The following is a 15,263-nucleotide window of genomic DNA, read 5'->3' as shown; positions in this document are numbered from 1 at the left end:
GTATCCAATTATGCCATTGCTGCTTCCTGAAAACTAGGGGAAACACAATATTCCTAGGATTGTGTGATTGTCCTGGAGTCTGCAGAGCTGGGAAATGTTCATTTTTTCATTTGTTCAGGAAGCATTTACTGAACCCTTTCTCTGCTGGATGCTGTGCCAGGCCACTGTCCTAAGGATCTTCCCTGGGGCCTGGACACCCTGTGCCCCATTGTCAGCCTCAAGGAGGCTTTGTGCAAGTGCTTGCTGAATTTCCAGCCCACCCTACCCACCCCAGCTTCCTGTATGGCCTTAAGACTTTAGCTTCTGTGCTTCCCTCCTCTGTTCTGATAGTGTAAATAAAGTGCTCATTTATTCTTGTCAGTGACATTGACAAAGGTACCCTTCTAAATTGTGGGATGATGGAAAATGCCAAGTAGATTATAGCCCAGGATATTTTTTCCAATTCAGAAAACATAGTCCCTTTCCCTCAGCCTATCATTAATACGACCCATCAATCTGTTGACTGAGTCTACATAGAATGTTGGATATTGCACTGAAATTGCAAGAGAAATCATGCTTTTGCTAACGATGAGCTTGTAAGAGGAATGCAAATTTCTCAAGTCTCTCTTTGGTTGGGAAGAGGTCTTACAAAGCATCTGTCAATGGGGCTGAAGTGGTCGGGATCCCTCCAGCTCTGTGAGAGGCCTCACAGGTGGGTGCCTTGTTTCTCTGTATTCCTAGGGCCTTACCCAGGGCCTGGCATAGAGAGCCTCCAACCTCAGTTTCCTTGCTTGCATTAGTAATAACTCAGAGAGCTGTTGTGAGTATTGAATGAAGTAATGTCTGAAGAAATACTTTGCAAGTAGTAAATTATGTACTTGGTCTCCACTGTCAACACAAAAGCATTTTGTGGCATGTTTGAGGAATAAATGAGATAATGTATTAAAAGCACAAACACTTGATAAACTGAGGAGCTACACTAGTAGAAAATTTTTTTATTATCTAGTCTTGTTCCTTCCTTTAAAGATATAATGATTGGCTCAGCACTCGTAGCTCAGTGATTAGGGTGTCAGCCACATACATCGGAGCTGGCGGGTTCTAACCCAGCCTGGGCCTGCTAACAACAATGACAATTACAGCAAAAAAAATAGCTGGGCGTTGTGGTGGGTGCCTGTAGTTCCACCTACTTGGGAGGCTGAGGCAAGAGAATCTCTTTTTTTTTTTGTAGAGACAGAGTCTCACTTTATGGCCCTCGGTAGAGTGCCGTGGCCTCACACAGCTCACAGCAACCTTCAACTCCTGGGCTTAAGCGATTCTCTTGCCTCAGCCTCCCGAGTAGCTGGGACTACAGGTGCCCGCCACAATGCCCGGCTATTTTTTGGTTGCAGTTTGGCTGGGGCCGGGTTTGAACCCGCCACCCTCGGTATATGGGGCCGGTGCCTTACCGACTGAGCCACAGGCGCCGCCCAAGAGAATCTCTTAAGCCCAAGAATTTGAGGTTGCTGTGAGCTGGGACACAACGGCACTCTACCGAGGGTGACATAGTGAAACTGTCTCAAAAAAAATAATAAAAAATAAATAAATAAAGATATAATGATTTTAAAATAGTGGTCTCAGAGTCAAAGAGCAGTACTAGATCGTAGGACAACTTGCTTTGTTCCCTAATGTGTGGCTCACAGATTTAATACTTTAGTCTGAGTGGCTGGTAGAGAAGCTAATGGTCTAGAGTGGGGGAAGGAAAGTGTGTGTGAGAGATCCCAACATTATCTGTAGAAGATGCTTCAATTGGGGCTGGTAGTGATTATTCACAGGCAAGCCAGAGGCCAGACAAACCACCCTTGAGGACTAGACATTAGGCTCTAGACTGGGATCCTCTAGCCTTTTGGATGAATGAAGTGAGTCCCACCTTTGCCTTCCCTGGTGAGCATTGTGTTTATATTACTAATTTCTTGTTGTAATACCCAAACGCTCTGGTATAGGGTGCTTCACCTTCACTATCTTATTTACACCTCACAGTGACTCTTCAAGGAAGGCCTGACTACCCTCATTTTTTTTTTTTTTTTGTAGAGACAGAGTCTCACTGTACCGCCCTTGGGTAGAGTGCCGTGGCGTCACACGGCTCACAGCAACCTCCAACTCTTGGGCTTACGCGATTCTCTTGCCTCAGCCTCCCGAGCAGCTGGGACTACAGGCGCCCGCCACAACGCCCGGCTATTTTTTTTTTGTTGCAGTTTGGCCGGGGCTGGGCCTGAACCCGCCACCCTCGGCATATGGGGCCGGCGCCCTACTCACTGAGCCACAGGCGCCGCCCTGACTACCCTCATTTAATGGGTAAGGAAACTGAATCCCAAGAGGATAAGAATCTTGCCCAGAGTCACACAGCAATAGGTTATAGGTGAGATTCAGGGCATATCTGTCTGTCCCCAAAGCCTGCAAGGAGCCTGTCTACCTGGCCATCAGTGCACACCAAGATAAGGCATCTCACTGAAGCAGGAATCTTGGTAATCCCAGTTTTCCCTACCTATTTCTACAAACTTGTCTTCAGAGTATTACAGATATTTGAGGAAGGATTCCATTTTCCTTAGTGTTAAAAAGGAACTTTATTTTATAATTCCACCAACCCCTTGGTTGAGGTTAACCTAGGATTGATTGCATTCAAATTTATATCAGTTGGAAAACATTGTAGACAATTTGTTGCATTGGATGTTTTAAAGGAGTAGCAGAAATCATGGATCTTCTCATGGTCTTTTAGTGTTCATCTGAATACCAGCCATCAATGGGTAGATTTCCATCTACCCTCTCTTTGGGGGCCTTTCTTTCCTTCTGCTACCTAGAACAGCCTGTTTTCACTTTGAATTATCTTTCATTTGTAAGACAGCAGTTTCTGGAGTAAATTTGTAACTCTTTGAGCCTAGTAAAATGTTCTTTAGACAAATGGAGAAAGGGGTAAAAGAAATATGGCATGGGACATACTATCCTCTGAATGATGAGAAATGAAAACTTTCCTTTAGGGTGAATAATTATTTGCCCGAATTTTGCAATGTTCTTTAAAATACCCAGATGCTGATGACAATCCAGGTCATATAGAGCTATGGCAGTTACTCATAAAGCCTTTTACTTTTCCACCTAATGTAATAATTTGATAAGAATTTTTTTTATTCAAGGAATCATAGTGGTGATGCTAAATATCAATCAATTCGTAAATTTTTATAGCGTGCCCATTATATGCTCAACACCTTAAATTCAAATTTGTGTAGATTGAAACATGACGATTGAATCAGAAGAGCATAAACCAGAATCCCCATAAGAAATTAAAGAGGCCAGCATGGTGGCTCACACATGTAATCCTGGTACTCTGGGAGGCCAAGGCAGGAGGATCACTTGAGCTCAGGAGTTTGAGACCAGCTTGAGCTACAGTAAGACCCCTGTCTCTACCAAAAATAGAAAACTTGGCCAGGTATGGTGGCACGAGCCTGTGGTCCAGCTACTCAGGGGGCTGAGGCAGGAGGATTGCTTGAGCCCAGGAGTTTGAGGTTGCTATGAGCTATGATTATGCCACTCTAGCTAGAGCCACAGAGTGAGACTCTGTCTCAAAAAAGAAAGAAAGAAATTAAAGAGATATGAATCATCACTTTTATGTAGAGATGAGACTAGAAATTTTTCTAGTTATGAAAGAGTGCTTCCAAAATGTGTAGGTAGGAAGGAAATGGTATGATTTTTAGGGCCTGGAGGGGATAGATTTTTTTTTTTTTTTTTTAGTTCAACAGTTTGTACAAAACTACTTGGATGTTCCAGTGGTGAACGATAGTACTTGTCTAACATAGCCACGAGTCAGGTTACCTGTAACTGAGTAAATGCTGCTCAAATCTACATCCTCACGTCAGTCCCTCACAAGAACAGCATAATATGCACAGCCCAGTGCACACGGCCAAGGCAGCACGTGTGTGGCACCATCTTCCAGGCTGACATCTGGAAGAATTTCTCTGGGAAGTGAAGTGCTGAAGCTTTGTTTCCCAATGACTCATTGCCTCTCCTCCCAAACCATCCCTCCTGTCCTGGCTGCCCATTCCTGACTGCCCAGCATCCTTGGGTCTTGACTCAGCTATGAGCCCAACAATGTCTGTGTCCACCCCTCCTCACCTTCTCTTCTCTTCCATCTCTTCCTGTGGTTCCCCAACTATGAGTTCATCTCCTTTCTGCCTCCTTCGTTTGAATTCCTCTAGGATTTATAGTTGGTACTTTGGAGTTTAGTATGTAATTATATGTAGATCTGCATATATCCTCTTCATTTGTGAATGAAGAGTACAAAACCCACTGAAAAAGCGTCAGTACTACTGTGGGTAATGTTTTACAAACTAAACCCTCCTTCTGACATTCCACTCCATTCCCTGCAAGTACCAAAGGCATCAGCTTCATTCTTACCTCCATGGGAGCTGGGAAAGAAGTATATAATAGGTGGCATCCATGAAAAATTAGCCCCAGTGGTGGGGCTGGCTGTGCACCCAGATAGGGTGACTGTCTCACAACACTTTTCCTTTTATTTTTAACCCAGGCGCCTGAGTGCAAATCTGTCCTCCATGTTTATCTGCATTTAGCTGGTGGCATTGGTCTTCTAAGACTTGGTACAGATGGAATCCATATGACCACCAATCAATCCTGCTGCTCTATACTGGCAGGAGATGCTGTTTCTACCTACAGAAATAAGTAAAGCATGCCTTAAAATTGTGTGCATACTGTATAATATTGACCCTAGACCCTTCTCTCAGTCTTGGAAGGGCAGGGAGTCTAGAGCTTTTCCTGCTATCTGTCCCTGTGTTACAGGCTCTGTAGGGAGCAATTGCTCCCAGCCAGCAGAATTTATCATCAGGGGGCACAGAGCTGGGAGAGGCAGGAGAAAGTGAGCTGGCAGGGTAAGTCTCTTTTTGGAGAAGCTGAGGGGATTGGCCAATGTTCAGGTTTCCTCCCAGATCTACTTCATGAGGCCTGCTATGGTGAAATGCAGGATTGTCAGAATTACAATGGGCTACATGTGTTAATGCTCTCATTACAGGCCACAAAGTGTGTCAGCCAAGTACTGTGCTCTGATCTGGCACTGGGGGCCTTGGGAAACCAGAATGAGCTGAGGAATGGAGACTCCCAACTATTTTTATTTTCTCATTAACTAAGGGTAGCTATAAGTCATTTTCCGCTGGAGCTCTGGCTGAAATTTTCTTCTTTCCTGCCTTAGTGAGTTCCAGGGGATGAGTGTTCTTCAGTCAGGGACTGTGCCACCACACCCCACCCCAGCTCCCTTTCCTCCTTCTGGAAGTGTGTTTGCAAACATGGAAGAGGAGGTGGGATCTGTACCATTCCCAGGACATGCCCTGGAAGTTTCCTTTGTGCAATAATCTGGAGATGTTCTTCTCATTGGTTGTACACCTCTCTTAAAAATTCCGGTAAAGGGGTGGTGCCGGTGGCTCAGTGAGTAGGGCGCCGGCCCCATATACCGAGGGTGGCGGGTTCAAACGCCCGGCTGAACTGCAACAAAAAAATAGCCGGGCGTTGTGGCGGGCGCCTGTAGTCCCTGCTGCTTGGGAGGCTGAGGCAGGAGAATCGCGGAAGCCCAAGAGCTGGAGGTTGCTGTGAGTCCTGTGACGTCATGGCACTCTATGGAGGGTGGTAAAGCGAGACTCTGTCTCTACAAAAAAAAAAAAAATTCCGGTAAAGGCTTGGCACCCATAGCACAATGGTTACAGCGCTGGCCACATGCACCAAGGCTGGTGGTTCGAACCCGGCCCAGGCCAGCTAAACAACAATGACAACTGCAACAAGAACAAAAAAATAGCCAGGCACTGTGGCGTTGCCTGTAGTCCCAGGTACATGGGAGGCCAATGCAAGAGAATCCCTTAAGCCCAAGAGTTGGAGGTTGCTGTGAGCTGTGACACCACAGCTTTCTACTGAGGCTGACGTAGTGAGACTCTGCCTCAAAAAAAAAAAAAAAAAAAAATCTGGTAAACTAGCTGCTGGAGTTTGGTGGGTTCTGGTAAACTGAGAAACTTTGCCTTTGATATTTACAGAATTTAATTACAATGTAGTTTTTTTCTATAATGCAAAGTTTAGAGTTGTCGAATCTCACTTTTAAGGTGTTTGTTGTCTTAGAAAATCCAGAATCTCCACAGAGGAAATACTTGGGTTATGTTATTTTTTTGTTTGTTCTCAGGGATTGAGGTATGGATTGAATGGTTTCTCAGAGGTGAACAGTTTTGTCTGTGATTTTTCTAAGTCCTTACCCATTCTCTTGTAGAAAGCATGACTCTTCCAGCAAGGTTATTTGAAAATGGGAAGGGCCAGCTTCCCTCTGGTATCTTAGTAGGAGCATGTAAAGTGCTCAATTAGATGAACGCATTTCACTGGTGACTCAGGCTTCAGATATTTTTAGTTTGGTGACTTTCTTTTGTGTAAACTTGTGGGTTAGCAGCCATTCCTGACATTTAAATGTGAGGTCTGCATTTTCCTACCTTGGGTAACTCCTCTTCCTGGGAACATTAGGCCATTTTCTGAAATTCCAGCAGGTTAAGTGTGTGACTATATGACTTTGCCGAAGAATATAGTCAAATAAAACTGTTATCACACGAGTTTACACAAAAAAGGCAATTTCAAGGTTCTAATCTTGAAATTTGCTATTAAAATCATCTCTGAATTCCTCCACTTCTGCTTTATCAAACCGCGTGGGCCTTCAGACGATCCCTTTACCTTGTAGGATCTGATTTGTAAGAGATGGACTAGATCACCTAGAGGCCTTCTCCTTCCTTGTTGCGTTTATCCTCCCTACCACCAGCCACTTTCACGTGTGGTGACCTGCTCCTGACCTTTCAGGGTGACTCCCTTAGCTTGAGTTGCAGAACAAAAGCATCTAGGTACCCAGTGATTAATATTCAAAAACAAACGTTTCTTGGCATCTCTTGAAAGCATGATTAGCCCTATTATTGCCAGGCTTTCCTGTCACTTCCAGCATGAGGTAGTTGTAGGAGGGGTGTCTTTCAAAACCTGGAGTACTTGAGCACTCCCTAGACTCCATCCCGCACAGCTCTCTGTGGCTAGACCATATGGATGTGCTAAGAGGCAGTCCTGTGGCCGCTGGTCAGCATGCTCACCCGTCTAGGAATGATAAACCTCACCAGCAGTAGAACAGGGTCCAGATCATCAGGCCTGTGTAGTCCCAGTGTCTCTGAGGCTCTCCCATCCCCACGGCAGTGACTGACTCAGAGGGTGCACAGACATGTCTCACCTCGGGGGCGTCCGGGCTTCCTCCCTGTAATCTTCTCGGCTTGTTCTCACCCCCTGCAGAAGGGCATTATTTTTTTCTGTGGCAGCTCTGACTTCTTTAGTTAAATGGCAGATAAATGAGGGAGAAGCTGACCCTTTGCAACCCTTACTTTCTCCTCAGAGGTATCATGCTGCCTACATCTAGGCTGACCACTTTTATCTAATTTACCACCAAAGGCTGAAAGTTGGAATGACATGTGATGGAAACAGACCATGTTTTTGTAGCAGCATGCTGTGGCCTTATTCCGTCCTTGTCTTGACACCTTCACAGAGTAGTTTTGAGGAACAAAGGCCTATTGTGCTGGCTGAGGGTTTTTCTTCAGAGCATTGAGGTTTGCTAGCAGAGCCAGGCCAGGCAAGGAGGATTTGCCTGCAGGGAGGAGGTATAGGTGAGGGGCAGCCTCTCCATGGGAAGGAGAGAGAGAGTTAGGGTTAAAAGAGCGGTGTGTGGTCAGGAGAAGGGGGTCCAGCTGCACACTGCCAATGGCCCCCTTTTTTTTTTTTGAGACAGAGTCTCACTTTGTCGCCTTTTGTAGAGTGCTGTGGTATCATAGCTCACAGCAATCTCAAACTCTTGGGCTTAAGCCATTCTCTTGCCTCCGCCTCCCAAATATCTGGGACTACTGGCGCCCGCCACAATGCTTGGCTATTTTTAGAGATGGGTTCTCGCTTTGGCTCATGCTGGTCTGGAACCTGTGAGCTCAGGCAGTCACCCACCTCGGCTTCCCAAGTGTTGGGATTCCAGGAATGAGCCACCAATGACCCCTTTTACCATAGAAACAAAAACAATAATCTTGGAACTATTTATGGAACTTGATGATCACTACTTAATTATCCAGCAATTTATTAATGTAACATGCTTCCATTTTAGAAGAATCAAAACGAGTATGTCCTGGGATTCATTTTAAACTTGGAGGAGCTCAGGCAGTTGATTAGTGATGAATCATCTAGTGATTTTGTCATTGATGAGCCCTCTCTGTCGGTTAGGAAAGAGTATGTTTTATGGTGATTTCCGTCTGTCAGATCAGGTGGCCTACTGAGGCAAAACAGGAGAGAGTTCAGTAGTGGTGATGGTAATAGTTAATATTGTGAGCCACTTACTGTACACATAACATGTTACACATGGTGGCCAGAGGGATTATGGAGCTTGCCCAGGAACAAACATTGTAGCTGGATTTTACACTGGCTGTCTTACTGCAGGACTGGAACCTAAACCGAAGCCATGTCTTCAACCAGATTGGAATTGGAGCAGAGAAATCCTAGGAGTTTGGTTTGGTTTTCTTTGAGAGATATTTGCCTTGGGACCCATATAAGTGTGGGAACTTGTTATGTTAGGTCCTTTGGAGTTGTAAGGAAGAAGGACTTCCCCCATAGATGTCTCCATCTCTCGAAGAAGGACTTCCCCCATAGATGTCTCCATCTCTCGGCGTCCTCACTTTGCTGATAACTAACAGGAAAGGAGAGGATGGTTCTGACAGCTGAATCATGGAGGCAAAAAAAGCCAAATCAATAAATATTTTTTATAGAATTCAGTTTGTACTGTGCTAACCTGGTGTCTATGGATGTTCGTGGCAAATAGCTGATCTCCACTTGAACCAATTGGAGCTTGTCTGAGCAACAGGGAGTCTTTCAAAAGCTCCTCCATCCTCTCAAGGAAAGGAGTGTGGAACTTGAGTCATAAGAGGTAATTCGGGCATGTTCTCTCACAGTTCTGGAAGCTAGAAGTTTTGAAAGCAAGGGGTCAGCAAGATTGGCTCCCCTTGGGCTCTGAGAGAAAGTCTGTTCCACGCCTGTGTCCTCAAGTCTGGTGGTGCTGCCTTCCTTAGAATTCCTTGGCTATAGACATATTGCTCTAGTCCAGTGTTGTTCAACTTTTTTTATCTCGTGCCACAGTTAAACTTCCTTGGCACACTTAAATTATGATGATCCAAAAAAAGAGGGAAAAAAAAAGGATTTACTTACTGTGCTTTGAACTTCTTTTGAAAATTAATTAATGAACTTTAAAATTTTTAGTAGCATACGTAAGATCCTCTCACAGCACACCCGTTGAACATTTCTGCTCTGGTCTCTACTTCTGTCTTCACATGGCCCTCTCCCCTGTGTGTCTACATCTCAGTATCCAAATTTCTCTCTTTTTACAGGGATACCAGTCATAGAGTTAGGACCTCCTATAACCAGTATGACCCCATTTTAACGTGATTATATCTGCAGAGACCTCTTCCAAATGAGGTCATAGTCATAGGTTCCAGTTAGACATGAATTTGGGGTTTTTTGTGTTTGAGATCTCTGCTCAGTTTGTTCTTTCTTCACTGTAAGTTTTGTATTGTCAGTGAATGTTGATCTTCCAAGGCTGAAATCACTAGCCCAGGCAGGTGGAGTAAATATGGTGAAATTATTGGTGTAAATGGCACAGCTGAAAATATATAATTATTTAATCTATTCGAAGAAAGAACAAAGACCCCAAGGGTTGTTAGTTCTTTTAAATTTTATTGTATAATGGTCCATGAAGCAGGATGGGAAAACAGGGGTCATTTTCTGTTACAAAGTACAGAATTGGAACAGAATAACAGGCAAAAAAAGGAAAAGGAAAAGTTTTTTCCTGTGCTCTTTTGCCAAGGGCTGTAATTCTATCCCTAGAATCACAGACATTTTGAGCTGAAAGAGACTTTTGGTATCATCTACTTCTAATCTAACCCTCTCATTTTTCAGATGAGGAACTTAAGGGTCCAAAAAGTTAAGAGACTTATTCAAGATCACCAGCCAGGAAGGGGCAGAGCAGACACTTAGGACCCAGATCTCAGAGCCCAGACTGGAGCTTCTTCTAGTGCAGTGGCTCTGTTTCTCTCTGCGTCTGTGCTTCCATCTTAAAATAATGCTCTTAGCCAGGGAAGAGCAGCGAGGGCGTGGGAAGCAGCCCAGGCCTTCACCACCAGTAGAAATACCAGTCAGGCACGTCTTAGAGACCAAGAGCAATACTGAGAGTTCCTTTGATGAATGGATGTTGGGCCTCTGGCAGCACCTTGGGTTCCTTTGTGAATGTAGAGGCTACAAGTGGAATTTTGACTACCTTAAATCCCAGTCATAAAAAGGTGGGGGGAGTATGGGGCCAGTGGCTGAGGAAGGATTGCTACCTGGTAGGTAGAAAGCCCAGCCCATTGCAGAGGTGGAGTGAGGGTTGGGGTGGGGATGTGGAGAGCTTCCTTTTCCTTTTCCATATACCCAGCCCTCTTGCCTTTCTGTGTGACTTTTTTTCCCTGTCTAGGCTACCTAAAATGTTCATTTTAAGTGGATTTCACCTGCCTAGAAAAGAGGGAGTGACATATGAAATAATACAATGACATCTGAGTTTGTTATGTCTCGAACAAGTTCAGAATATTAACATTTAGTGGCAGGTCAGACTTGAAAAGAAAGAGTACCATAAAATAAATTGCTGCAAGATGAGTTAAGATGAATGTGAAGAGCTTTGTTCTGAAATTGCCTGATAATTCATGGTTTAATACTTACATACATACACACACACACACACACGCATATATATATACTTTACAACATACTTCCAAATTCTATACAGTCATTTCTCTGTATCTGTGGGGGCTTGGTTCCAGGACCCCTGAGGATACCAAAATCCAAGGCTGCTCAAGTCCCTGACATAAAATGGAGTAGTATTTGCATATAATCTATATACTTTATATAATCTATAATACTTTAAATAATCTCTAAGTTACTTATACTATATAATAAAATGGAAATGCTATGTAAATAGTTGTTATAGTGTATTGCTTTTATTTTTATTATTTTATTTTATTTTTTTGTGGTTTTTGGCCGGGGCTGAATATGAACCCGCCACCTACGGCATATGGGACCGGCGCCCTACTCCTTGAGGCACAGGCGCCGCCCTGCTTTTATTTTTAAATTGTGTTATTTTTTAATGGTTGAACCATTAAAATATTCCAAATATTTGAACCATTAAAATATTCCAAATATTTGAACCATTAAAATATTTCCAAATATTTGAACCATCTCTGGGTGGTTGAATCTGCAGATAAGGAGGGCCAACTGTACTTCATTCACGAAGGCCAGGTTCTAGATCTAGCTTCTCCATAAGTCCTTCCTGGTTATTTTTTTCCCCTGGACTAATTATTCTTGAGTTTCTAAAGTGCATTTAGCCTTAACATAAACTTCTTTTCTCGTCGGTTAAAAGAGAGCTGTCCTTAACTGCTATCCTGAAAAATGCCAGGCCCACAAGAGGTAGTCAGATCCTTAATCCTGCTGAAATGCAAGGGTGGTGTCCCTGGGGACATGTAGGAGAGCTGACCTGCTCCTCAGGACATCAGGTTGGAGCCTTGGATCAAGGCTGCGTATCTATCTGGACCACAATAATTATAAATCTCATAGGGTTGCTTTCTCTGAGTTGAACTGAATTTTAAAAACTTGGCATTTTTCAAGGGTTGAGGAAATTAATTCTCTACTGAATTTGCTATTAAAAAAAGTTGTGGGAGGACATTGTCTATCACATCACTCAAGGTCCTCTTATATAAAGTCCTGCATTTTTTTAATCATTCCATGGCAGACCTGTTTCTGCTGAGTATCTGTCGTGTTTCTGGAAATAAGGGCATAATACATGATAGTTTTCTTTCCATTTTAGAGAATCATAGGTCTGACTGGGTTTTCCTTTTCCCCCTGACAGGCAGAAATCTCAGATACACTCTAAGTTTAATCACATACATAATTGTTGTATATGTTGACATATGTATTATCCTTGTTCAGGTTTTTAAAATTTCTTCTTAGATTTTCATAAGTCGGTATTTTAAAGCTCTTTTTTTTTCTAATGACAAAAATATTATCAGCCATTATGAATTTTGGAGAATAGAAAAAAGTGAAATTGCAAATACTGTTAGAACCTGGCAATGTTTGCATTCATGAAGATTTGAGTATATAGGATTTCCTCCTTTATCATTAGACACTGCAGAGTAAAGAGCCTCAAAGTCACAGTGGCTTCAACTGTTTATTCTTTCTTGTAAAAGAAGTCCTGAGACAAGCAGTCTAGGTCTGATATGATGGCTCCATTTAATTGTCAGGGTCTCAGACTTCTGTCTTTCTACTCTGCTGTCCTCTTAATGGAGCCCTTGGAGTGACTTCACCACCCAAGTGGCTCTTGGACATGCAGCCATATTGTCTGCATTCCAGGGGTGTAGGAAGGGAAAAGGGCAGAAGAAGAATTAACTTCCTGGCTTTTAAGAAGCCTTCTTAGAAATCAGACCAGCCCCTCCAGAATCTAGTCATAGCGAGTCACCTAGCTGCAAGGGAGTCTGAGGTACATAGTGTTTTTTGGCTGGGCAAACTTCTCAGGTTTCTGTTACTTAAGATGGAGGGGGCACTTAAAATTGGGAAGCAAGCAGCTATCTGCCACGTTTCTGACTTTTCCTTTATGCATACATATTCAGTAAGGGTGTTTTGTCAAAGCCATCTCAAATAGTTTGTGGGAAGAGTTAAAGTGTAAACAAATGTCTTTGTAAATATCGACAAATAAAAGGTAGTATATCTTGTTATTCTGTGAGCTTTTCCACTCTGCTTTTCCATAATTTTTTCTATGACTTCATCATTTATACATGGACTGATAACATTGTTTTTGAATATTCAGTCATAGAGTTATCCAAGGTGAGAAGGGACCTTTGATAGTTTTCTGCAAAGCTTGCGTATTCCGATGCCTATGGGTCATTCAGGTGCCACAAATGATTAAACTGGGTCAGGGGTCAGTGTTGAGCACAGTAATCGGGAGTGGTAGAGACTGTGGCCACCTGGGGAGAGCGTGGTCTGTCTAAAGGAGGTGGCCTGTTCAGCTCCATTCATTTTCTTTTTTTTTTTTTTTTCCATAGAGACAGAGTCTCACTTTATGGCCCTCGGTAGAGTGCCATGGCATCACACAGCTCACAGCAACCTCCAACTCCTGGGCTTAAGCGATTCTCTTGCCTCAGCCTCCCGAGTAGCTGGGACTACAGGCGCCTGCCACAACGCCCAGCTATTTTTTGGTTGCAGTTCAGCCGGGGCCGGGTTTGAACCCGCCACCCTCGGTATATGGGGCCGGCGCCCTACCGACTGAGCCACAGGCACTGCCCTCCATTCATTTTCTTGCAGTGTGAGAAGGCTGACTCTGTGTTGCAAATCTTTTGATTTTATTTCAAGAGAAATTAGAGATCTAGCTTTTTATCTGAAATCCCCTGGTGTTTATAACTTGGCAACTAATAAATTCAATTTTTTTAAATGCCAGCCAAATGCAGTGCCAACACCTGGGCTGCCAATTTAGGATCTTTGATTTGGTCCATGCCCTGTTTTCCATTTGGCAGCCAAGCCCTGCGAGGTCAGGTGGCCTGAGGCTTTGCTCTTCAGGCCCTTCCTCACCATGGCCCTGTCCTCTGTGACTAATCTGTCTCAGGACATGAGGAGATAATAAAGATTTGAAATTGGGCAAGACTGCTTTGAAGGTTAATAGATTCTGTCCTTCAGCTGGCTTTCACTTTCTTCTTAAATAAGCTTGGTGTGGTAGAATCAGAAAAAATTGGGGCTTGAACCCCAGCTCTGCTGGATACCATCTGTGCCCTTTTACTTTCCTCAGCTCATATTTTTTCTGTAATTGCTATATGTTTGGAAGAGAACAAATGAGCCAGCTGGTTGGACTGTCTTGAGCTAAAGCTTTGCTAAGTTACTTCATTGGTCACCTAGAGATGATACCTGTCCTGTTCATTCTGAAGATTATTCTAAGAGGTAAAGTGTAAAGGGTGAGTTTGCTCTAGCCCAGAGTTATGAACATAGCAGAAAACTTGACCTGAAAATCAGAGTGAGCCTGTCAGTCTTGATGGATTCACAAAGGCTTCCCCCAGCAGATGTGTTAAAATGGCCAGACGTCCGCGATTGTGGCATACATGTTAATTAAATTGTCTTTTTCCCCCCGAAAGGTTTTAAATATAGAGCAACTTATACCATGCTGTGTTTCAATGAAACTGCTTTTCTTTCATCCTTTAAAAGATCACTATTCAATCTTTTCAGCTTTTACATTAGTTTGAATAAGACATCTCAGGCCAGCCCGACTGTACAACTCTTCAAGGAGAATTCACATTCGCAGTGAGAAGAATAAGTGATACAGGTATGTATTACAAAGACGCTTATTTTTGCTTTTCTTCTCTGCCTCTCCCTGTGTTAGTAAACAGTGAATAGGAATGGGAAGGGAAGGACCTGTTTGTTTTATTTTTTTAGTTCATTAAGTCTACTCGAGGCCAACAAGTAAACTGGTAAAGCCACCTACTGCATTGCCCTGTTGTCGTTCCAGAAGAGGCAACAAGGAATTACCAGCACATAGTTAGAGAAACTTTGGAATTGCTGATGGATTTTGGTTTTGGCCCTCTGGTATGTTAAAAAGCTGCCTCATCTTGGCTCTTTGTTTAAAAACCATTTGATTGGTGTGTGTGTGTCACAGCTGCGAAAGGTGAGGCATGGGAGATGCAGGTTAAACCCTCCAACCTCTTAGTGCGGTGCTGTGTACAGTTTTAGGCCATAGATCCCTTTGAGAATCTGATTAAAGGCCCTAGAATCCCACAGGGGACCCACAGACCCCAAGTTAAGGATCCTTATTTTGGGGAGTTGTAGACTCCTTTCAGGAGCTTTCAGGGGATGTCACCAGGAGTGAGGTAACACACCACCTGAAGTTAAGTTGTTTTTTTGTTTGTTTGTTTTTTGAGACAGAGTCTCACTATGTCATCCTCATAGAGTGCTGTGGCGTCACAGCTCACAGCAACCTCTAACTCTTGGGCTTAAGTGATTCTCTTGCCTCAGCCTCCCAAGTAGCTGGGACTACAGTTGCCTGCCACAACACCCGGCTATGTTTTTGGTTATAGTTGTCATTGTTGTTTGGCAGGCCCGGGCTGGGTTCGACCCTGCCGGCTCCGGTGTATGTGGCTGGTGCCCTAGCCGCTGAGATAGGCGCC

General features: G+C 43.7%; 1 protein-coding gene across 1 annotated transcript in view; it reads left to right on the top strand.

Annotated features, from left to right (window-relative positions):
- ABHD2 (abhydrolase domain containing 2, acylglycerol lipase) overlaps nt 1-15,263 on the top strand; it is an 86,433-nt gene that overhangs the window by 10,404 nt on the left and 60,766 nt on the right. The window contains exon 2 of the mRNA XM_053581670.1: nt 14,329-14,425. The gene's annotated coding sequence lies outside the window, so the exon portion shown is untranslated. The remainder of the gene's footprint in view (nt 1-14,328; nt 14,426-15,263) is intronic.

This window comes from Nycticebus coucang, chromosome 2, assembly GCF_027406575.1.
Source record: "Nycticebus coucang isolate mNycCou1 chromosome 2, mNycCou1.pri, whole genome shotgun sequence".
Taxonomy (NCBI): Eukaryota; Metazoa; Chordata; class Mammalia; order Primates; family Lorisidae; genus Nycticebus; species Nycticebus coucang.
The sequence above is the reverse complement of the archived record's forward strand: the minus strand, read 5'-3'. Positions and strand labels throughout refer to the sequence as shown.